This window comes from Miniopterus schreibersii (assembly GCF_964146895.1).
Source record: "Miniopterus schreibersii genome assembly, chromosome: 11".
NCBI lineage: Eukaryota > Metazoa > Chordata > Mammalia > Chiroptera > Miniopteridae > Miniopterus > Miniopterus schreibersii.
The window spans coordinates 8,587,061-8,612,658 of record NC_138111.1 but is presented as its reverse complement, the minus strand read 5'-3'; the positions used below and the strand labels follow the sequence as shown (position 1 = coordinate 8,612,658).

The 25,598-nt window shown below is 36.5% G+C and overlaps 1 protein-coding gene and 1 pseudogene across 5 annotated transcripts in view; one reads left to right on the top strand and one right to left on the bottom strand.

The window, feature by feature from the left end:
• The window catches only part of STRBP (spermatid perinuclear RNA binding protein), a 122,529-nt gene that overhangs the window by 73,696 nt on the left and 23,235 nt on the right, over positions 1-25,598 (bottom strand). The gene's annotated exons all lie outside the window — the stretch shown is intronic.
• On the top strand, positions 24,190-25,089 carry LOC308563621 (GTP-binding nuclear protein Ran pseudogene; annotated as a pseudogene). The gene has a single exon. The product of its transcript is annotated as a GTP-binding nuclear protein Ran pseudogene (transcript).

The following is a 25,598-nucleotide window of genomic DNA, read 5'->3' as shown; positions in this document are numbered from 1 at the left end:
TTTCATGCCTTCAACTTCTGTCCTTATCCAACTGAAATTACAACTCATCATTCGTCATTCACATCAGCAGTTTCCTTTGTTATCCTCTCCTGGAAAAACCCCAACCAACCCACACCAGTAACTCTAGACAATAGAATTGGGGGGGGGGGTCACATAATTGTGCTAATTGATCTTTTTCCTAAATTCATGACCCAATAATTAATAGTTTTCAAACAGTGGTGGTGGTACTGCAACCCTGGGGAATTTGAAAATGTGAGGTGGAGTTTTCTGGTTGTCACATGGTTGATGATCCTGGCATCTGGTACCCTGGGATACTAAACATCCAGTCGTGTCCAAGGAGCCCCACTGAAAAATATATATATATATTCATTCACTTTCCCACTTTCCTAATGATTTTTTCACACCTCCTCTTGTCAATTCAAACATCTATATATCCTTCCCATATCCTCACATTCCACTCATCATCTGCTTCCTATTTCAACCAAAACACCAATCTTGCTGCATCTTTTCCCATATATTCTACATTTCTTCCATTTATTCTGAATGAATTGTCCCAATTCCTATCTAATTCAAATCTCTCAACTCAAAGCCTACTTAAGGATATCACTCCAGCAATCACCTCCTCTCCTCTCTTGAATAACTTTCCTTGACTCTTGCCTCCTTACAGCCTGATTCTCTCCTTTTAGGGGGTACATAATTCTTTGAGTTTACACTTTTGTTTTCCATTTCCTTTCTTCCCACTCTCTTAAATTTACCCCAATCAGCCTCTCATCCCAAAGCACCACTGAAACAACTCTTGTCAAGGTCCTTTAGGACTTCCATGGAGTTTATTGCTGTGAACAATTCTCAGTCCCCATCTTAGTTGACCTCCTGGCAATAGGTGACACAGTCAACTGTGCCCTATTTGAACACTTTACTTCCCTTGGCTTCTGCCCAGTACACCACTCTCTTAGATGTCCTCTTGCTTCATAAATTACTCTGCCATCTTTCTTTTTTATCTCCACGACCTCTAAATAAATGCTGGAGTACCTCAGGACTCAACCCTCACACTTAATCTCTTTGCTATCTCACTGTGCTCCAACCACATTGGGTAACCTTGATATATCTCAAGGAATTCACTCATACTCCCACCTCAAAGACTTTACACTTGCTAGTTTACCCCAGATACCCACATAATTCCTTCTCTTACTTCTTCAGGTGTCTGCTCAAATGTCACCTAATCCGGAGCCCATCCCTGATTGCCCTATATAAAATAGCAACACCCCCTCCTGCACACCTCTGACCCTGTTCTATTTCTCTCCGTAGGAGCTAGCATAGGGTATCTTTGCTTACTCTTACACCTAGAATAATGCCTGGCACAAAGGAGAAATGCAAACAGCTTTTCTCATACAACATCACATTCGATGCTCACAGCAGCCCTGAAAAGTAGTGACAAAGAGTAAATAGTATACATTTTTATAATCTCTTTAAATAGGAAAGCACAAATACAACAAAGGATGTTAAGTGATTTGTCCATGATCACGCACAGGCAGAGCTATCCCTAGAATTGGGGTAGGGTCTCTAGTATTTTTTACAATTCACCTCACTGTTTCCACAAGTAAATCAAAGAAGATCTATGGAAAACTTTATTTCTCAAATCTTTCATTTGGCAGAACTCAACCTCCAAATTGTATAATTAATTTTGCACAGTGATTTTTAAAAGCTCAATTTGAGATCTAGTCCTTTAAATCACAATCAGACATGAAGTAGCACCTAAACTAATGCTTCAATAGTGTTTATTTTCTTCTCACTGAAAGACTATGACGGAGGTCATCCGACTATCTTTAGAATTTACAGATCTTGTGACAATTCTGATCAAAAGGAAAATGGGGTAATGTGCCAAGAAACAGTTAAGTATTCAAGTATTCTCTGTCCTTCTGTGCCCAATGCAGCACACTTAACACTGAAGGGTAAACTGGTACCTTGGTAAACAAGCTTCAAGCGGTGTCTCTGGTTCTCAAGACTTTTTGTCGCCATCCCACAGAACAGAGCATGGCAAAGAAACCATATCCGGAGATAGACTGGGCACAATTATTTCTCTTACTTAGGTTTGCAAAACAACCTCAGAACCTATGATCTAGTTATAAACAAGTAGTATTGTTAAAAATCATCAATTTTTAAACAAATAGAAGTCATTTTGTTTTCACCTTGGCAAAATAAGTTCTGACAGCAAATAAAATGCAGTAAATTCACCAAGTATTACGTCAATATAGAAAGTTTTTCATATATAACAGTGCTAAAAACTAAGAAATATAGTAGATCCTTCAGTAATATAATAATTTAATTTCCAGACTCATGCCAACACTCATTCCACTCTTTCTGGCATCCTCTGCCACAGTTGGAAACTGTGTATCTAGGTCAGAAAAGACAAGTAGCTTTTCAGAACAGCTCAATATCTTTGGCACAAGTGTTGATATTATAATTCAACCCCTTCACAAACTCCTTTTAAAATATGCCCTGATGTAAATCACAAGATTAGTACCACTGATACTTATGAAAAGCCACTGGAAAAATGCTAGATTTACTTAAATGCTAGATTTTGAAAAGTGATAGAGGTAATGGACTTAAGAGAAATATGAGATAGACAATACAGTGTAATTAGTATAAGAGCAATGGATTTAGGGTCAGAAGATATGCATTCTAATTCCAGCTCTGCTATGACTGAGCTGGCCAATTCTGAACAAATGTTGACCTCTTTGAGCCTCAATTCCTTCACTTATCAAAAAGTAAAAGGGTTAGACTATACCTAGATTACTTTTTAGGTACTGCCTGTTTAAACATGATTCTAAGATAAATCAGAATCTACAGGTTCATTTTATATAAGACAGATTAAATTTATTCCTTAAAAGTATTTGTTTTTACAATGTAATCATATTTTAAATATTGTAAATAAAACTAAAAACCAGATAACTGGGAAAATTTGAACACTAATAATTGATAACATGGAATTGTTTCTAGAGGGTAATACTGGGTTTCTTTTGGGGAGGGTATTCATATCTTTTAGAGATACATACTAATTTATTTACAGATGAAATTATACAAAAATCTGGGATTTTTTTTACAATAATCTAGTTAAGCCCTAGCCAATCTGGCTCAATGGTTAGAGCATCAGCCATGGACTGAAGGGTCCCAGGTTCAATTGCGGCTAAGAGCACGTACCTTGATTGCAGGCGTACCTCGGTTGCAAGCTCAATCCCTCGCCTTGGTTGGGGTGTGTGAGCGAGGCAACTAATTGATGTGTCTCTCTCACATTGATGTTTCTCTCTCTCTCTCCTCCTTCCACTCTCTCTGAAAAGCAATGGAAAAATTATCCTCGGGTAAGGATTAAAAAATAAATAAAATTTAAAAATCTAGTTAAGGGGAAGAGAGTGAAATAATATTGACTATATGTTGATAATAACTGAAAATTGATGCTTCACAGGAGTTCTCTCTACTTGTATATATTTGAATATTTCCATAAGAAGGTTTTTAAACACAACAAATTTACCAAGAATCTAACCAAGCAACTTCCAAGTCCTCTGTAGTAAAATAAGATCTTCATACATTAGAGAATCCATACGAAACTGCACAAAGCTGAGGCAGGTGAAATTACAAACGAATAAAGCATCTTGGGGAACAATTTAGTAATAACTAGTAGTCAAACAGGTGGGTATCCTACAAGAAACAATACTATTTCTGGTTACACTGTCTAGAGAAACTCCCAACACATACATGCAATAGGTCAAGTAACAATGTTCACTGGAGCACTGTTCATTAACAAAATACTGTAAGCCTGAAAGTCCATCAACAAGACAATAGAGACATAAACTGTGCAGTTAATGAACTACAGTGATACATTTCATTATGTCTAAACTCAAAACAAAAAGCTAATTGCAGAATAATATGTACAAAATAATGCTACATATAATTTATGGATACACACACTTTTCAGTATAAAAACACTGAAGGTAGTGACAATCAAAAAATTCAAGAGTGGTTAACACTGGGAATGAAGAACAGAACAGGGTCAGGGAGGAATATACACACAGTACATATCTGAGCTACAATTCTTAGAAAAAACACTGAAGCAAATTTGGCAAAATGATAGCATGTTAAAAATGTGTGTGGTGAGTATATAGTTATTATATCCTATTTAGTCTATATGCCCCAAACAATTTATATTTCAAAATATTTAAAAAATTTAGTCCACATGTGTAAAAAGTCAGAAACAAAAAGAACTTTGGCCCCTTAAACAGCAAAATACTTTAGCTCTGGTCTTAGCCTTCAAGGATTAGCAAATTTTTCAATGTATAATATTTATATTGGATAGAAGATACAAGAAAGTTCTCCCATCACAGAAAACTGTAGTGGTTTTTTTTTTTCTGTTTTAAGTGGAATGAGGCTTATTCTTACATAGAATTATCCAGGGGTTATAATCTAAGGTGTTCAAAGTGTTAGCGTGCAGGCTAGGGTCACTGTCACTGTTACGAAGGTCCCAAAGCACTGCAGGAGGTACTGCCCAGAAACATTCTAATTTTAAGTAAAAACTCAAGTAATACTTATGTTAAGGCAGATCTATGGAAAACTTTATTTCTCAAATCTTTCATTTGGCAGAACTCAACCTCCAAATTGTCTCCCCTGGAGATTTAGTCAAGATTTGATTATAGGCTTTGTTATGGGAAGGAAGATCTAGAGTAGGCTTTACTCTAGGATGAAGTCACAAAAATTTGTCTTAAAGAGCCAAATAGTGAATATTGTAGGCTTATAGGTCCTAACTCTCCACGGCAACTTCTGAACTTTGCCACTGTAGGGTGAAAACAGCCAGACACTATGCAAATGAATGGGTGTGGATGTGTTTCAATAAAACTTGAAAGACAGTTTGCCAATCCCTGCTTTACCTCACGGTCTTTCTAGTGTTTCACCCACACGCCAGGAGTCTCTCAATTCTGGCTGGACCAGACCAGAACTTTAATATCCTCCAGCTGTACAACCTCTAATATCTCTGTTCATCATACCCAACCCTGGGGCAGCTGCTATACTAAAGTCTTTCTCATTCATTGACAGCCCAATCCTCTGCCATGAATTCACAAGGGACCCACACACAAACATTTGGAAACCCCTCCTATACAACTACCTCTTCTTCAGTGTCTTGCCCAGAAGATTCTAACCATTTTAACTGTCCTAAATTCTGAGCTCAGCACAGTTAGGCCACCATGCTCTGCTTGGATTCCAGACCAGGAAATTGTCCTCAGGCAAAATAAGGGATAATCATGGGGCTCATTTCATTAATTTCAAGATCACAGGTCTCTTCCCCAAAGCCTGAAAGAATAGTCTCATATCAAGGTTTTCTACTCAGGAAGACTAATCCAGACCAGCTGTTCCGTCCTAGCCAATAGCAAAAGTAGTATTCAATAAACGTTCTAGTTTCTACTATATATCAAGACCTCTTCTGGGGCATAGCTCAATCTGAAGCTATGTTGTAAGCCCAAAGGGCATAATGGTGAGAACAACTAGCCATTTATTCATCCATCCAACTAATACTTACGAAGCATCTTAATGTACTGGGAAAGCCCTGATTTTTATCTTCAAGCCTGAGGTAAGCACAGCCTAAAGTGGGACTATAATCTGCCCTGCAAATCACACAGGCTTCAGATAGAAATTGAAGTTGAGAAAATGCATATAAAAACACTTGATAAAGCACTACACAAATCCAAGTTATTTTGTGATGGCAACAATCACACCCTTATCAGTGAAGCACGAGTTCTGTGTGTATACACTTTCCCTACAGCAGAAACAAGATGTAAAAGGGTGGCTGTGAAAGAGCACAGTGCATGTGAGCACATGCACTCTGGAGGGTAGGGGGGATTCCAGAATTCGAATCTGCAAGAGAACAGAGTGCATATACATAAGTGACAGGAGAGGGTAACTATCATACTAATGTTGATGATAAATTGAATAAATAGCAGAATAGCATTTAGTGAAATATTTTAAAATTTCAAATCAGGGTATAGAAAAAATAATTTTTGAAAATGTTTTATTACAGAACACCTTCATATAAATTTCTTTAGGTTAAGCTTACATATATGGCATTATTCCAACTACTTTAAAGTTCAAGAACAGAAAAGTGTCTAATATAAATAAAATATTTATATAACATCCTTTTAATATGTCTCAATGCATCACAAAGGTCATGATGATTTTCTCACTGATAGTCATTATATGAAAATTTTTAATATAAAGTCCAGAAAAAGGATAAATCATTCAAGAAACAGGCTGATGAGAGTTTAGGGAAAATCATGCTAGCAGACCAGTGAAGCCTACCTCAGGTACCTGAGTTTAAAGCACAAATGTGAACCCAGCTATAACCAAACGATTATTTTCTACTGGGATTTGGAGAGTAATGAATACACATTGGTATACTCTAACACACTTCTTGTCTGCTTTCATTTTCTTAAACTATCTTCTTCCTTCTCTGTCGCCCTACCACTGCAATCTCAGGCCTTTAAATAAATGTCAGCTGTAATGTTAACAGATATTGGCATATAAAATGAGAAAAAGAAAGACAAATAATTCCTTAAAGACACGAGTATTGACTAAGATAAAATATATTTGAATATATTAATAGCAAAAACTTTTAGTCTTCAAAAAACACCCTAAAGAAAGTGAAAAAACAAGTTATAAACTGAAAAGAGTTTTGAAATACATACATCTAACAAAAGTATCAAAAATATATGAGGAAGAATTAAAATCCAAAAGGACTAACAAACCAGGAGAAGAAGAAAAGGCATGAACAAGCATCTCACAGGGGAAAAAAAACCAATAAAAATGTGAAGGGCCCTGGCCAATGTGGCTCAGCTGCTGGAGTGTCCTCTGGTGCACGGAAGGATCGAGGGTTCGATCCCTGGTCAGGGTGATTTCGGGAGACACACAATCAATGTTTCTCTCTTACATTGATGTTTCTCTCTCTCTCTCTCCCCTCACTCCACCCGCCCCCCCCCCCCCCGAAGCAATGAAAAACATATCCTCGGGTAATGATTTAAAAAAAAGTGAAGAAACATTAATATCAAAAGTGATCAGAGAAATGCAATAAAAATGAAATACCATTCTATATCCATTCAAGATGAAAAAATTTAAAGTCTGATAACAATAAGTTGGAAAGATATGGAGTCACAAGGTCTTTCAAACATTAAAGGTAGGAAAAAATGTCTGACATAATTTCCACAAAGTGAATAATCCCATACTCTATTACACAGGGATTTTACTCCTACATATACATGAAGAGAAACATACACATGTACAAGATGTGCGTTATTAAAATGATCACAGCAAAACTGTTCACAATAGCAAAAACCTTGAAAACATTCAAAATGCCCATTCTCAAGAGAATGGGTGAATAAACAATGGTACATTAATGTAACAGATTATTAATCAGCAAAGTGAAGGAACTCCAATGACATGCAACAACCTGGATAAATCTTAGCTATACAATGTTAAGTAAAAATACTAAATCCCAAATGCTTACAGAATATCTTTTTGGTAAAATTAAAACTAAAATTAAAAGATATACTTTCTAAGAATCCATAAAGATATGATAAAGCTATACAAAAACAGAGAGCAAGGGAACAATGACCACAGAATTCAGGCTGTGAATTTTGTAGAGGGAAGGCATGGGATAGGATGGTTGGGGGAATCTGTAAAATCAGATGTAGGTTATTAAGGAGCTACCTGTTGTTCCAGTGGTGGGTTCACAGGGCTTATTACATTTTTAAAAATAAAATTAAAGCAGGCTATGCATGGGTAAATAAGAGTATGTTATAAACAAAGATTATGGCAAATCCATTATCCAACTCTGTGCACATTATGTCCAATTTTTAAAAAAACTTCTTAGCCTATGTTAAATTTTTTGCTAAATTGAATTTTGATCTTAGGGTATAATTTTTTTATGTTAAATCTACTCAACTGTAAACAGTTGTTATACCATTTTCCTAGGATAACATAAAAACTACAAATTGCTGACACAGTATGTTGAAAAACAAGTCACATACTGTGATTTGATTCATGGTATATTTGCTATAACAGTATTCATGAAACTGAACTTTAATAAATATTCTTAGCTTGCTACATACTGGGAAAGGAACAAAAACTCCCATAATCCATAGAAAATGGATCTTTTTACAAGAAGGCTTATTTCATGCCTAACCCTTAAAATATAAGATGCCATCTCAAGTCTTCTTACTCATAAATGGCACTTTAAAGTCAACCTCAGTATTTTTCCCTTCTGTTCAGAAAAAGAACAAGTAAACTACAACAATTTTTCCTTAATGCAGATTTTTAAAGTTATTAGAAAAGTTAAAATTAGGGTTTTCATACAACTAACTCAACCACTTAATAAATGCATATGGTATATACATAACACTTCAGGAAAAAAATAAGACTATAAAAACAACTTGTACTCAATTTCTGCGTTTTATAATTTTCCATTAATATGGCATTTATAAAACTATATATTCACCTACGTCGGGCACATTCATGAGGAAAACAGTAAAGTAAAAACAACTGACAGACACTCATAGAGAATGATCTTCGTATGCAAAAAGGGTCCCCTTGTCTGAATTACAGTGGGAAACAAACTTCAAACTTCAAAATTATTTTAGTTGGAAAGCTTTAAACTGTTCAACCCTCTAAGTAATACAAAGCCCATCCCCCACCCCCAAAGAGAGAGAGAGAAACAAGGGGAAACAAGTAACACAATAATTTGTGAAAAATGGATTCAGTTATTTTGTGAAGTGTTATATTTACCAGTCAAACACTCCCAGATCCCCTATATTTTCCCAAGAGCCCTCATATCACTGTCCAGGATATTAGCCTCAAATACACAGGACAAAAACAGTAAGGCAATGTGAATAGAAGTGTTTCCTACCTACATTATCACTATGCAGAAAAGACACCGATTAGTGAACAAACTTCAGTCTTAATACACATATCCCTATATTATACAAAGCAGTTCTTACAAAGAATTACATGAAGTAAATTCAGCATTACAGACAATCCTGTGTGGTTCAAAGTTTCAGATGGGGAAAAAAACACAGATTCAAATTAAGCAACTCTTACAAGATCACACAACTAGTAAATGGCAGAGATTAAATGCAAACTCAGGCCTGCTGACAAACTTCTATTCACAGAAAACTAAAGAAAAATATAAGTCAGGAGACCTGGACTATATTAATGTTAGAATGGCCACTAACGGTCATAAAGACCTTTCCCCTGGACCAATGCATTCTACTTCCTGAAAAATAAGCTCTCACCCTATATATATGCTTCACAAGGCTACTGTGGGGATCAACTAACAGTCATGGAAGTATTTTGAAAACTACACTGTTACATAAACAGGGAAGCAATTACCTTTCCAATCTTTAACCAATGACAGTGAGTCCTGAACTCAAGGGACAGCAATACAATACCATGAGCTTGTGACTAGTGTTTTTTCGGCCTGCAACAAATTCTGCAATTCAAGAAGAATCCTGTCTAAATCTCAATTATTCAGTGAGTGATTCATAAATGGAAAAATACAACTACTAGGTTCACTTATCAAAACTTGATAGTATACAAAATAAAAGAGAACAGGCTAAATTCTCTCTGTTTGAAAAGGCCTCTCCAACAATACCTATCAGTAATAGTGATGATGCCACAGTAATAATAGCAAGTATTTGCTGTATGCCAAGCACTAGCAGCTAAGCATTTTACATGCATTACTTCATTTAACCTTCAAAAACCCTCTATAGGAGATACAAGTATATCAATTTTACAGAGAAAACAATAGTTCAGAGGAGTGAAGTAACATATCTGAGATCAAGCAGCTAGTTGGTGGGCAAAGCCAGGGTCCAAACCTGACTATCTGTCTACAAAGCCGGAGCTCTTCATGACTGCTATAAATCATCTGCCAAAAAAGCCCACCCACCTCAATACCTCTCAGGAAGCCCTCCTTCATCCCAACCCAAGTGTAAAACTAATTCTCCCTTCAAAGCACTGTTTTATTTCCTCTCTGGTGATACCGCTACCTACTTATATATTATGAACAAACAAAATCTATTAACATTATGAACCCTGACATGCATACACACACATACACATATATATGTAAACAAGAGAAGCACATAACATATCTGAGTCTGGTTCCTCATCCCCAAGGAACCATCTACTTCAACAAGACGTGTTTTGAAACTAAATGAGAATTTCTTTACAGTACTTAAAGAGGCATTAAATTATTTGCCCCAAGCCACAGGGTAAGTGACAGAGCCAAGATATGAATTCATGTTTATGTTCAATAACCTATGTTAATAAGCCAGCCACCTGATTTCAAAGCCCAATGTTCTTAGTACTATCTACATAGCTCATCCAATCATTTGGCCTCTTAGATGTTAATTTTTAAGGCTGGAGGTGGGGTAGTAACCAAAACCATGCCAATCTCATTTGTTACTCAGTTAATAAATATTTATTGCAATAAAATTATAAAAACTCAATCAATACATTGTTGATAATATTCTAAAACTGAGAAAATGCCCGCAGCTTCCAAGTGAGATTCCAGACTTTTATCTTTCCAGGGCACAAAGTTAGGTCTACTCCCCATTCGTAATAACTGTGAGAAATAAAGAATTTTTGAAATCTAATTTCCTACTTTTTGCTGGAAATTAGGCTCAAATCTGCTTACTTAGTCACCTCTATTCTCAGAAATAAGATGCTTAACCCTGGACATGAAATTTTCAAACTACTCCTTAACTTCTTAAATACTCTGCCCTGACCATGCGCCCAGCTTACAGAGCCTCCCTACCTCTACGCTTCACAACCCTTTGCCCAGCTTGAACTAAATTAGTGCTCCCATATGCTCCCACTGCACTACTTTTGCCTTATGTTTTACCACTTACCAGTTTGTAACCACATGTTTTTTGAAGGCAGATATTGTGTATTAGTTTCTGCTGTATCCCTAGTATATAATACAGTGTCTGGATAGTGAGCACTCAAATATTGGTCAAATAAATAAACAAATGAATAAATAACTGATGACCCAATTAGGTCTCTGTTGCTACTTCTGGTGGGACATAAGAGCATCTCATCATTCTCCATAGCTGTAGCACAGCCAGACTCATAACAGAGTTACCACGGAGCTCTCTCTCTCCCAGGCTCTATAGGCAAGCAGGTACTATGACGACAGCTACCGTGCACCCTTTGGTTACTGAAAAGCAAATTCAAGCTCTTGGGTACACTTCAACTGAGATGCTGTCCATGATTCATTCTAAGGGTGCTTTATTCCCCAATAATTCATTTAAAAAAACTGCCTATATAAACAGCAAACACTGCTGCCATATCACACAATTACATGACCAATCTTGTAAAATGATCACCTTTGTAGTTAAGCCCCCACTTTTGATATCCCATGCTCCACAGAGTGTGCCAGACACTTTAATCCTCTAATGTAGTATTTGCATCTGCCCTACAAAGTAAATAGCGTATGATCAGTCTCCAATTTAAGGTTGAAAAACTGAGACTCAGATGGCTAAGGAACTAATCCAAAGGCACCACAAAGGCAAATCTATCATTTGAACCCTAGTCTGTTAGGTGCCAAAACCGGTGGATCATTACACTAAAGAGTCTTCAAGTAAAAAATACCTGCCTTATGGGCTTGATAAGGTGGTGTCAACCAACTAAAAATTGAGTTAAGGGGTCAGGGAGATACAAGCATTCAATAACTTAAAATGTGAGGTTAAGCTTTCCATTTAGAATTATATACAGATACAAACACCACAAAAAATAAAAGGAGCTTCAAGAATCCAAACTGTCAATGAAAAAGAGTTATATGATCCTAAACAACGCTGCCTAAGAAAACCAAAGTCACTGTGAGCACCTGGCCTTTTCCAAAGCAGTTATTCAAAACGATGGAGTAGAAGGATAAATGACCACCTGTTAACAGGGTAGTTAAAGGTTAGGAAAGCAGACCAGAAAAAAAAAAAGGCCTCTTATTCCAAGGATAACAGGCCATATGCAAAGATACTCCCTTGCCAATTTATAAGAAACACAAAGAATATGAAAAATAGGGAAAATGTGACAGTATTTACAGGAATTCTCTTTTTTAAGAAAAAGTTGCCAATTAAAACAAGATGGTTCAAATATTAGTAATTAGACCACAGAATATCTGAAATATAACCTAAAAAACAGCACTATGTGTTTAGTGCCTCTAGATTTACATGCACACTGAAAGGCAATTTCACTAGTGAAATCATTTAAATTACTGCATATCTACATAATTTTTAATAAAGTCACTAGATAAAGTTAAACCTCACTTAAAGTTACAATTAGCTACTTGTTAGGTTACTGTCACTAAGGTATCTGATTTGATGCTATTTTAACTTTAGAAGAAATATATGTGGTGTCCATTCCTAAATTATTTTCCATTCACCTTTATGACAATAAAGACACTAACATTTTAATATTGCAAATCCACACTGCTTCCATGACACAGGTTTGCTTTTCAGCTTCTTAAAGATTTAATGACACTTCACTTAAATACATTTCTAGCCTGTCAGTCCTGATGTATCAATGATTTCATACAATTTCCCTTGGAATAAAATTTTAACAGAGAAGGCAGTTTTTTATTCTTTACACCTATGGCAGAAGCTTGATTAAGCATCCTCAGGTTATACACAATTTCCTGAAAAGACTAAATTAAACAGCCCAGAGACAATGTTTCTAAATTCAACAACCAGCACAATTCCTACACCTTTTCTATGGCACCTGTACAGTTTCCTTCTATGATACACTGTTTCATCACAGATTAACATACCACACCTCCTTCTCTCTTTTCTGACTACAGATTTTTAACAGAGAATGTCTTCTTTGCTATTATTTTTATTGATAAAATGAATTACCTGAAGAGTTGGTTAGAAATAATATATAGTATGTAATCACAAAAATGATGCAATAGGGAAACAGCCTGTGTAAATTATACAGCTTATCTATACAATAATAAAACTTTAAAGATTTTCCATTCCCTATACATAGGTGCAGAGATATGAAAATATAATTTAGTCAATATTTATCCCATACGCATTCTATTGGTGGCCAGAATTATGATTCACCATGTGCTAGGCATTGGCTACTAACATGCATAATCTCATTTAATAATAACCACAAAATTATGCCTAACATTCAAATTGTCCTTACTGTGTTCCAGGTATTATTCTAAGTACACTGTACATATTAGTTTATTTAATCCTCACAGTAATACTAAAAGATAAGCATTATTATTTCAAATTTATAGATGAAACACTGAACTGTTAGTTTACTCACAGTATGAGGAAGTGCTAGAGCTATAAGTGAAATTTAGGTTGGAATACGAAGTCATGTCAAGCTCTTACCCTGTAAGTAATACTTGCTACTTTCTTTGTATCACCCCATCCCACTCTTCAAGGACTCCCTTAGACCTAAAAGACAGGCACTAAGAATGTATGGTCTCTATTGAGACACCACCTCGCATATAATCTTATCTCCAACATTTATAAACTTCAGCTTGAGCTAAATCAACCTTGCTGCCATCTCCCAAATCTGTCACTCAGCTCTCCATGCTGTTTTTCATGTGACTTACCTCTGCCTAAAACAATCTCTACAATCTCCACCCTCAAAAAATTATGCCCAGGGTTTAAAGTTCCACCTCCTTCACAGGGCATTCTCTGACACTTAGAGCCAATTGTGAAATTCCTTTTGCATAAACTCTTCCAGTAATTACTGTAAGCTATCGCCATTTTAGCTATTAATCATATATACTGCCTCATACTGCAATTTGAATGTTTTGGCATGTTTTCCTCCAAACTGTAAGGTGAAGGTCAGAATTATGTCTCAAAATCTAGTATCCACCTCAGTCCATCCATAACAGGAGCCTGATAAATAATGCTGAACAGATGAATGTGTACTTTTAAGTAGTGAGAGACAGTGAGGCCAAGTATTTCAACAAAGTACAGGCACTGGTGTCCGACAAACCAAAATTTTAATCTACCATTTGCTAGCTGTTAGGCAAGTTGTCCTGAGTTTCTATTCTCATCTGTACAAACAAAAATAAAACCTTTATCTCACTGGGTTGTTATAAAATTTAAATGAGAGAAAAAGATTACCTTCAAAGGAAAGTCAGACTCAATATTTATGGAATCTAGAAAACAGAGGAACGGTATCTTCAATGAGCTTAAAGAAAATAAGTGCCAATCCACAACTATAAACACGGACTATATATCCTTTAGGAATGAATGCAAATAAAGGCACTTTTAGAAAAACCAAAAACCAAGTGTGCCATCAGCAAACTGTACTAAAAGAAATTCTAAAGGTTATTTTAAATGAAATTTAGACTTATACTAAAAGAAATTCTAAAGGCTCTTCTTCAATCAGAAAGAAAATTATCACAGATAAAAGACCAGAAATACAGAGAGGAAAACAGCAAAGAAAGTGATCAATATATGGGTAAAACCAAGTGAATATTAAGTTATTATATAAAACAACACTGACTTATGAGGTTTAAATATATAGAATAAAGTACACAACTATAATAGCATATAAATTGAGATTAGGATAAAGGAAGTGTTCTAAGATGCATATATTGTCAGGATAAAGGGTAATGGTATCAATTAACAATAGACACTAATAAGTCAAAGACATGTGATTTAATATTACCAAAGAACTAAAAAAGACTGCATAAATTCCAAAGTTACTAAGGGGGGAAAATAATTTATAAAAAAAAAGAAAACACCCTCAGCACAATGCCACATCCTTTTAAGGTAGAAAGGAGTAACTTTGCAAAGATGAAGAAACCAAAACTTAACAGGGTTAAATGACTATTTCCAAGTTGCAGAGCCAGTGCACAGGGCCAAGTTTTGAAAGCAGGTCTGTCTAGTTCCAAAATTTGTATTTCCGTGATGTCATCTTCTCGGTGGGGAAAGTAAAATGACCAAGTAACACTACAACAAAGAGATAAGTTTTAAAAAATAGTGGGGAGAATAGGTTGGAGGAAGAAAATAAGGGGGAGAATTTTAAGGCGAGAAGGAGTTGAGCTGGGTGAAGCCCTAGGTCTCGGGGTCTGCCAGTGTTTCAAGTCAGAACCTTCATATTTACTCTTCAAAGGCACTGCAGCTGGTGGGGCAATTTTCTGTTTGGCTGCAAGGACTATTCACTATTAGTAACTGGAATTAGAGGAGACACAACCATTTCATCAAAGGAAAGCTTCTGTTTTAAAACTGTTTTACTTAAAACAGTTTGTATCTTCCACACATTTTTCTCCAAGAACACTTGTACATCATTATTTTAACAAAAAGCATCCTTTTCTAAATTCCAGGTATTAATGGAGAAGAACACAAGGCATAAGAATTATATCAGGAAAAAAAGGTAAACCTACACCAAGTTCTAAAGCAATTACAAAATCCTCTTTGCATAACCCTACCTCTCAATCACAGAATATAGGTAATAAGTGATCTTTCTGTAACCCAGTGGTTACACTGCTGGTGGGAATGTAAAATGCTGTCATTTCGGAAAATAGTTTGATAGTTCCTGAAAATGTTAAACACAAGGTTACCATAAGACCCAGCAATTCTACTCCTAGGTATGCATCTAAGAGAATTGGAAACACACATTCACACAAAAACCTAATATGAATGTTCACAGGAGTGTATTTCAAGACAACAAGACGAAACAACCCAAATGTCCATCAACTGATGGATAAACAAAATGTATTACATGTTCACACAATGGAATATTATTCAGCCTTAAAAAGGAATGAAGTTCTGATACAAGCTATGACATGGATGAACCTTGAAAACATTAGGCTAAGTAAAAGAAGCCAGACACAAGTGGTCACACATTGTATAACTCCATTTATATAAAAATGTCCAGAATGGGTAGATCCACAGAGATAAAAAACAGAATCAGTGGTTACTAGGAACTGGGGAAACGAAAGGAACAGTGAGAGTCTGCTAAGGGGTATGGAGTTTCTCATGGATGAGAAAAGGCGCTGGATTTAGATAGTAGCGATGGATGCACAACTTTGTAAATATACTAAAACCTGAGCTGTACACCTAAAATGGTGAATTTTATGGTATATGAATAATATCTCAATAAAAAATAATAAAGAGAGAACAGGAGGAAAAAATGAGAAGCAGTTGAACAGAGACAACTATTTCTAGGAGTTTTGCTACAAAGAAAGGCAAATAAATGGAACAGTACCTGGCAGTGAAAGTGGGGTCAAGAGAAAGTATCTTGAAGGTAGGAAAAATAACACATTTATATGCTGATGAATGATCCAAGAAAGAAAAAAAATTGTGATGCATAAAAGTTGGAGGGATTCTTGGAGAAATACCCTTGAGTAATTGAGAGGGGACGGTATCTAGGACACAAGTGAAGGGCTGTCTTTGACAGACACACAGAGAGTACATTTATGGTAACAGGAGGGCAGAATGCATGGATAGAGAGTGCTTCGGTTTACTTAGTGAAGTAGGAAGCAAAGTCATCAGCTGAATGGGAGAGGTGTTACCGGTTTAAGGGAAAGGGAGTGGTATAAAAGAGCTATCTAGGAGAGTGATAGAATGGACTAGGTACTCTGACTGGTAGCATTAAGGACCCACGTGAGGTGCAAGGTCATGAATTTAAAGATAAGATCAGTTAGCATAGGTATGGGAGTGAGTGTGCACACGTTTTCCAGCTATGTTCAGATGCTATGATACCAGTACAGAGTAGAAGAGTCAGATTTAACCAGGGTTGTAAGTTTTGTCAAGTGAATATAATAAAGAAAGAAGGACATGGGAGTTGAGAGTATATGCAGAGGAGTTTGTATAATGATCAACTAGAAATTTAAGCAGGGTGAGAAAGGAAGTGAAAACATCAAGATAAAAGACAATGAACAGTGGAAAGATCAATGGATGTGTGGTCCATGGTCTAACTGAGGTCCATGGAAAACAAGATCACTTGAGGAGGAGAGTTCAAAGAACCAGAGGCCAGTCTGTCAGAATGATCATCTATGTGTAAGTCATCCCTAAATGCCCAAGCTCAAGAAATCATTCCAGTTTCTGAACAACAAATGGATTCTTATAATTATCAAATAATGTTGCATTCAGCTGTCATTTATATGCCTTCCCCAACTCAAATATTGGCAAGTTCCATGAGTTTTTATCTATTTATTTTACCTATTTAGTAATTCACATAAATCTCCTAATATACTCCTAGGCATATTACAGGTGCTAATAAATACTTATTGATAGATACAGGACCCTGATGAATTATAAAGCCATGCAGTGAGGGAATGAAAAGGCAGACAAGTGAGCAATTGTCTTTCCCTATCCCATACATCAGAAACAATTTCTCACCATTTACAGCTGTCCGCCTTTCAGACTACAACACACACACAATCAATTTACCAATCATTGTCCTTCATATTTACTATTCAAAGACACTGCAGCTGGTGAGGCAATTTTCTATGTTTGGCTGCAAAGACTATACACTATTAGTAATTGAAATTAGAAGAGACATAGCCATTTCATCAAAGGAAAGCTCCTGTTTTAAAATTGTTTTAATTAAAACAATTTGTTTCTACACATTTTTCTTCACAAACACATGTACATCATTTTAACAAAAAGCATAGTTTTTTAAAATTTCAGGTATTAATGGGGGACAGCACAAGGCATAAGAATTATGTAAAAAAAAAAAAAAGAAAAGAAAGAAAAAAAAGATAAACCTATAATGAGTTTTAAAGCAATTACAAAATCCTCTGCAAAACCCACTCAGTTATTGAATGTAGGTAATAAGTGATCTTCCTATAAGCCAGTGGTTACATCTCTGAGCATTAAATTAAGAAGCACATAGGACATTTTTAAGCTAGATGCAATGCCCTAGCACACCCAGAAACCAATTTAATTGGTCTGGGGTGGGATCTAGGTTATCAGTATTTTTTAAAACTCTCCAAGATTCTAATATACAGCCATGCTTGAGAAGCACAGTCTTAATCTAATCACTTCCTGTATGGACATCCCATTCCTCTCTCCTGTACTTCAGATTCCATATCCAACTGCCTTCTACACATCTCCAACTGAAAAGGGTTGCACGGACACCCGTAATGCAAATGTCCAATCCTAAAGATATGTTTGGGAAAAAGATATTTTCTCCTGTTTTTGCTCTTTAACATTTTAGACTGTGAAATATAACTTATGTATAGAAAAATGCATAAAACATAGAAGCATAATTTAGTAGTCCTAAAAAAAAGTGCCCTTGTAATTATAGGTAAAAGCTAGGTCAGGAACTATACCACTAATAGCACCTCAGTCTCCTATATTTATTTTGGCTGGTATCCCAATTCACCTAGTCAACCAGGTCAGAAGATTAGGGGCTTCCCCTTCTCCCCCTACATCCAGTAAATCCCAAGTACTAAGGATTTTACTACCTAAATATCTTCTCTCTTCTTTTTTGCTGCTATTTTCTTAGTCCAGAATCTCATTAGGATGAAACTGCCTCCAGTTCATCCAATGAAATTATTTCTTACGGAAACAAATCTGATTGTCACCTACTCTTCCTGGCTTCTCAAGGTATGGTTCTCCATGAACTGGCCCTGATTATCTATCTATCTATCTATCTATCTATCTATCTATCTATCTATCTATCTATCTATCTATCTATCTATCTATCTAGCTATCTAGCTATCTAGCTATCTAGCTATCTAGCTATCTAGCTATCTAGCTATCTAGCTATCTAGCTATCTAGCTATCTAGCTATCTAGCTATCTAGCTATCATCTATCTGCCCCCCTCTAACAAACCTGCCCCACTTCAAAAATTATACTACAATTGTACTAACATGCTTATAATTACCTAAAAACATTATGCCATTTCTACCTTTCTACTGCTGCTTTTCTGTAAAGCATATCCTTCCTTACCACAGCTGTACTTCAATTTATCTTTCAAAATGCAACTCAGCCATCAGTTTCTCCAGGAAGCTCCACCTGACCCCCCTTTCACCCCTAAATAGTGATTCATTCCCCTTCTATGCTATTCCTATTCTTGTCTATGGAATTATTTAGCACACTTGTAGCTAGAAACATTTTTCAATGTCAGCCTCACTTATAATATCCCCACACTTGCTCTAGGAACTGTCTCTTCTATCCCCACAACTTTTCTCTATCCACAAAAACAGGTTTCCAACTGGAGATATATACTTCAAAACTCTGTCCTCAAACATAGCTGGGCCAGGGCTGGGCCAATCAGATTCTACCTCCCAGGAAATTGGAATCAAAATTAGAAAATTAGTGTCTGTGTGGCTGAGAACTGTTAGTTTTAAAAGCAAAGCTGGGTAGGGTGGGGCATATTCTACCATATGTACTAAAAAGAGGAGAAAGCAATGAACAGATAGAGTGAAAGAGGTGGGTCTTCTAGTTCTTGGTTCCAGTCCTTCCTAAAGCCCCAGTGTATTCCTGTCCTTGAGTTCTGAAAGCAAGATCTATCTCTTTAGATATTGATGGTTCCTATTACTTGCAACTAAAAGGTCCAAGTATAACACTGGATTTACTTTTTTACACATATATCTACTTATCCTATTAGTGCCACGAAGGCAGAAGTTGTGTCTTCATCTATCTGCCAGACTAGCACATACCCTGGAAAATGTCAAGTGCTCAACTAATGACTACCGTTCAAGCCACACTTTAAAAAAAGTATAAACAAGTATTGAACTCCAGCTAACTGTCTGCATGTTGAAGTGTTTAGGAGTAAACTATAAAGATGTCTGCAACTTATGTCAAAATACATCAAAAATAAGATGAATTTATAGATGAACAGTGTGATGAATAGATGGACAGATATGTGATAAAGCAAGTAAAAGAAAATGTTAATTGTTTAGGTTGAACTACTTGCAGAATATATTGTTCATGGTACAATTCAACTTTTTTGCATGTTTAAACTTTTTAATAATAAAATACTTAGAGAAGGCTATAACAGCAATTGCATTGACTTATACGAGAAAGTTCATATACAACATACTCATTAACTGATGTTACTGCCCTCTGCATGAAAATGAAAATTCAAAGGACTGTCATAGAAAGATAGGTACCTGGGTGATTTCCTTTCACTGATTAGGTTTTCAAAGTGTTTGGTCTGTCTTCCCCATTCACAAGCTTGTTTCATAGTAACAGCAGTGAGGTACAATTGAGAAACTAAATACTTCCAATATCATGCCTCCTTTAAAACTAGTTTAGTTAGAATAATAAAGAGCTGGCAGCTATACAGTTAACCTTCTCTTGACGAGTCAGGAAACACATCAGGCGAATAAGAACTAGGAGGTAAGAATCAAAGACTGCTAAAACTGGTCAAAAAGACTACAGGATCCTTATTTCTCAAAAGAGAAAACTAAGACCCAAAAAGCTGAATTCTCTTGCCCAAGGTCACCAAACAGCGATTAGCAAGGCTCAGACTCAAGCCCTGGGCTCATGACTGAAAGTGCCCAGCGCTCTTCCTCCCATCCTCCTTCGTAGGCCTACAGCCCCCTCCCAAGCTGTTGCTTTTTTGTTGGGTTTTTGGTTAGTTTGTTTTTTTTTAAACAGTAACACAACATAAGTGCCTCACCTCATCTTATGTATTTTGTACTTGTCCAACTAGTTTAATGTTTTTGGTACTAGGTAATTGGGGTTATAAATACAAGTGAATACAAGAGCACATTATGGCCAGGATTCAAATGACATACCATATAATTCACTGTAACTGAATTGCATTAAAATGGGTTGAAAGTACTAGACCATCGTTTTAGGCAAATAAAGAGGCACAAACAGAATTTTAGCAGGACACTTGCCTGCGTTTCTTGTCTGTGGTGGAAGCCAAAATTTTACAAATACTCTTCCAAAGAGTGAAAAACAAAGCTGCAGAAATTGAAGAATAGACCTTTTTTAAAAATTCAGTCTATTTTTTAGTCTATTATTTAATTCAGAGTGTATATGATAAAATAATGGATTACAGAAGATATGCATAACTGTATTTATTCTTACGAAAGCATTCAAAGAATGCTAGTTTGTGTTTTATAAAGACCTCAATTAGGCTTTAGTGAATTTATGATGCAGCCACTGTATTTCTATTGATATCTTGTCATAACAACGGAAAACCTAAGAAAAGACTGGATCACTTAAGGTACAACTTCAGGGAAATACACTGTTATCCCAGAGAGCTATATATAGGTCACCAACCAGATGCAAATAAAATGGTATTTTTGTGTCCCTTTCATGGCAAAACTAAAGCTGTAGGGGATGTTGGAAGGCTAGTTTGCTATATGGAAAATAAATTTAAACCATGCTACTTCTATCAATCAAAATTCAGCTATACTATGGGGGGATAAAAGGGACATTTGTAATACTTTCAACAATAAAGATAAATTAATAAAAAAAAATTCAGCAGTACTAAAAAATTCACCTCTTACAAAATAATTTAGGAATAGAGTGCCCAGCAAGATGAGGTTTCAAGAAAAAAAAAAAAAAGTCAACCAGAATGAGCTTGCTGACTCTGTTATATTAAAATGGGAATGTGTAGAAGTCACTGCTTAACTTTCTGATTACTAAACCATCTGTACAAATACTTAACATTCTGCCACAGTCCACAGCTTCCAATCCTAAATCTGATTTACCCCAAATTCTGCTGCTAAAAATTCACTTCATGAAGAACATTTCAACATTGATGTACTACTCAAAATACTAAAGAATGGCACCTTACCTCCTAGTCTATCTGCAACGGCCTGAGGTCACTAAATGCCTATATAAAAGTGAGCCACATACTGACATGGACACCTGCTCTGAACTATTATGCACTGTATTTAGGGGTTTTAGCCAATGTATTTCAGGGCTCTAATTCAACAGCTAGGGTTACTTAACTAATACAAAGGCCAACCCTTCACACAAGGTGATGAGTGCAACTATAAAATCCCTAACAGGAACTTAATAGCTTCCAATGCCCTCATACAAAGTAACACATAAAAGCTAAAATAAAATTCCCACTATGACAGTTTCCAAGAAAGACATTATCTGAGAAGACTGTAAAGCATAGTGGATAAGAGAATAGGCCCCAAAATCAGACTGCTTGGGTTCAAATCCCTGATCCACCACTTTCTAAGTGTGTAACCTTGGGATAGGAAATTAACCTCCATCTCACATGTAAAGTGGGAATAAAAGCAGTACTCACCTCATTGAGTTGTTGTGACATTGAAAATGGAAAAAGTCCATATTTTAAAGCTTCTTAGCAGAGTGCATGACACAAGAGCACTCAGTAAATGTTAACTTTTACTATCAAAATTATAAAATTCATCATAACACTGCACAATTTCATTGAACTGATTATGTATCAATAAGCAAGGCTACTGGAATGCTCTCAACCACCTAGCTGGTGGTGCAAAGTATTCTAGTAGATATGCAATTAAACCAGATTCCCTTAAAGGAAAATGAAAAGCATCTGACATCCAGTAACCAAGAAAGACAGCTGCAGAAAAGCAGCATGACCTAGGGTCTGGCTATTTACAAACCATGACAGTGACTGAGAGAGAAGAGTGCATTGTATTAAGACAACTCAATTTCAGCACAGGCTGTACAAGAACTCTGATGGCACTGTTTTCCAAAACAAAAAGTCATCCTAGCACCCCACATATGCACATGAATTATAACCAGTTGAGATCCAAATAATCTAAAGATATGATGGGAGACTAACCAAGGAAATTTCAGAAAACTGCGCTGCCTTTCTAACAATAAATCTTACAACATAAAATAGAGGGGGCTTTGTTATTTGTAAGAGAAAACCCATAACGGACATTAAACCTAGGTATATCATAAAAGCAATTCCATATTTTTAAAAAAGACACTCCAAAAATAAAGTCAGAGAGCAGGCAAAATTTCAATAAATTGTAGAGGGAGAAAGGTAAATTCAATTATAACATTATAAAAGTTTCAGAATGAGAATCTTGCCCGGCCGGGTGTGGCTCAACGGTTGAGCCTCAACCTAGAATCCAGGCAATCAGGGTTCAATTCCTGGTCAGGGTACATGCCCGGGTTGTGGGCTCGATCAATGACTCTCTCATCATTGATGTTTCTGGTTATCTCTCTCCCTTTCCTTTCCTCTCTCTGAAGTCAATAAAGATATATTTAAAAAAAAAAAAAGAATGAGAATCTTTAAGTGTTACTAATGATTTCTTTAGCAGTGGCAGTTATGTATATGCTTTGCTATCCATAAAAATAAACAAATGTAAAATAAAATAATGAAATAAAAGTTCTCTCAGTATGGAATGCCTAGCCTGCCCTCCCTGCCTATCCAAATCTTACCTTTTTCTTACATTTAGTTTCATTGCCACAATAAGGCCCAACAAAGATGCCTTCCCTGACCTCTTTATTTGTACCTGTACCACAAATTTAGGCACTAGGGCACAGAATGTTTTTATTCATTTAAGAAGAACTAATCACTGAAAACAAAATTCCTGCAGGGCAGGCATTGTCATCTCCTTTTGCCATGTTAGTGTTACAACTGGAGCAAAGTAATAATTACCACCTACAATTTACTGAATGCCTTACAATGAGCTAGGCACTATAGGTAAGAACTTATGAAGCAAGTTTAAAAAATGAGTATCTGTGAACCAGCCACCCAACACAAAAACTAGTACATTACCATTAGAGATGAAACAATTAACAGTCTTCATCTTCACAGCAGCCCTGTGATGTCACAAAGCTATTAAGTGACAGAGCCACATTCAAACCAGCTCTTCTGACTTAAAGCCGATTTTCTTTCCGACATACCTTATTCTATTACCTTGACTTGCTCTTCTCCTCGGCCTGCTTACGTCCTACCTATTCTTCAAGCCCCAACTAATCCAAGAAATCCTCTCCAACTGCCAGAGCTTCACTGTATTCTTCTTTTTTACTTCACTTTTTACCAAAGTTCGGTAAAAGGTCTTTTTTTTTTTTTACATTTCTTTTGTTGTCTTCCCTAATTTTAGCATTATGCTAGACCCAAAGTAGTTCCTCAACTGCTTTAAGTACAGTGGAGCCTCAGTTCTCAAACTTAATTTGTTAAAGAAGCCTGTTCAAGAAGCGATTTGTTTGAAAATCTAATCAATTTTTCCTATTAAAAATAACGTAGTCTTCCACCATCTTTCCAGCTCCCAGTCAGACGGCCCTGGAGACACTTCTAGAAGCGACATCGCCATGGCCGCCCAAGGAGAACCCCAAGTTCACTTCAAACTTGTGTTGGTTGGCGACAGCGGGACTGGGAAAACGACCTTCGTGAAACGCCATCTGACGGGTGAATCTGAGAAGTATGTAGCCACCCTGGGGGTCGAGGTCCATCCCCTTGTGTTCCACATCAACAGAGGGCCTATTAAGTTCAATGTGTGGGACACGGCGGGCCAGGAGAAGTTTGGGGGACTGAGAGACGGCTACTACATCCAAGCGCAATGAGCCATTATTATGTTTGATGTAACCTCGAGAGTTACTTACAAGAATGTGCCTAACTGGCATAGAGATCTGGTACGAGTGTGTGAAAACATCCCCATCATCTTGTGTGGCAACAAAGTGGACATTAAGGACAGGAAAGTTAAGGCAAAATCAATTGTCTTCCACCGAAAGAATTTTTAGTACTACGACATTTCTGCCAAAAATGACTACAACTTTGAAAAGCCCTTCCTCTGGCTTGCTAGGAACCTCATTGGAGACCCTAACTTGGAGTTTGTTGCGATGCCTGCTCTTGCCCCACCAGAGGTTGCCATGGACCCGGCCCTGGCAGCATAGTATGAGCATGATCTAGAGGTTGCTCAGACCACTGTGCTCCCAAACGAAGATGATGAGCTGTGAGAGGGAAGCTGGAGCCCAGTGTCAGAAGTCTAGTTTTATAGGCAACTGTCCTGTGATATCAGTGGTGCCGCGTGTTTGCCACTTTATTATATAGCTAAGTAGAACCTGTGCTTGATCTTTGGGATGCTGAGAGATGAATGGGCTTCAGAGTGAATGTGGCAGTTAAAATACCTTCATTTTTTGGACCTTACATATTTAGCTGTTTGGAACGCAGTTGTTTTCTTGCTGAGTTTCAGCTCTAAGAATGCTGCAGTCGCAACACCCTCAGTGGAGAACCTTGTTTGCTACTTTCATTCCCACTCCTTTCATTCAGAGTCAGAATACAGTTGTATTTCAAATAAAAAATAATAATAATGTAAATTGAATTATGGAATCCACTCCAGACCCCCAAATGATTTCATTTTAACCTTCTTATATATAGTATATGTCTAAGCTCTACCGTTCTCATAACTTTCCTTTTCACTTTGCTATCACTAACCTTCTTAGGACCCACGGTAACTTACTGTATGTATTTAATAATAATAAGTAGCAACAAAAGCAAAAAAACCATGAAAATATTCACAGCACAATTTCCTGAGATGTTAACAATGTGAGGTTTAGTGGTAACCTGACTCATACTCGCACATTCTCTCCTCTGTTTGGCACCTGAGAGAGATGTGACTGATGATACAGGGCTGTCGGATCAAGAACCAAAGTTTTGTTCAACAACTGAG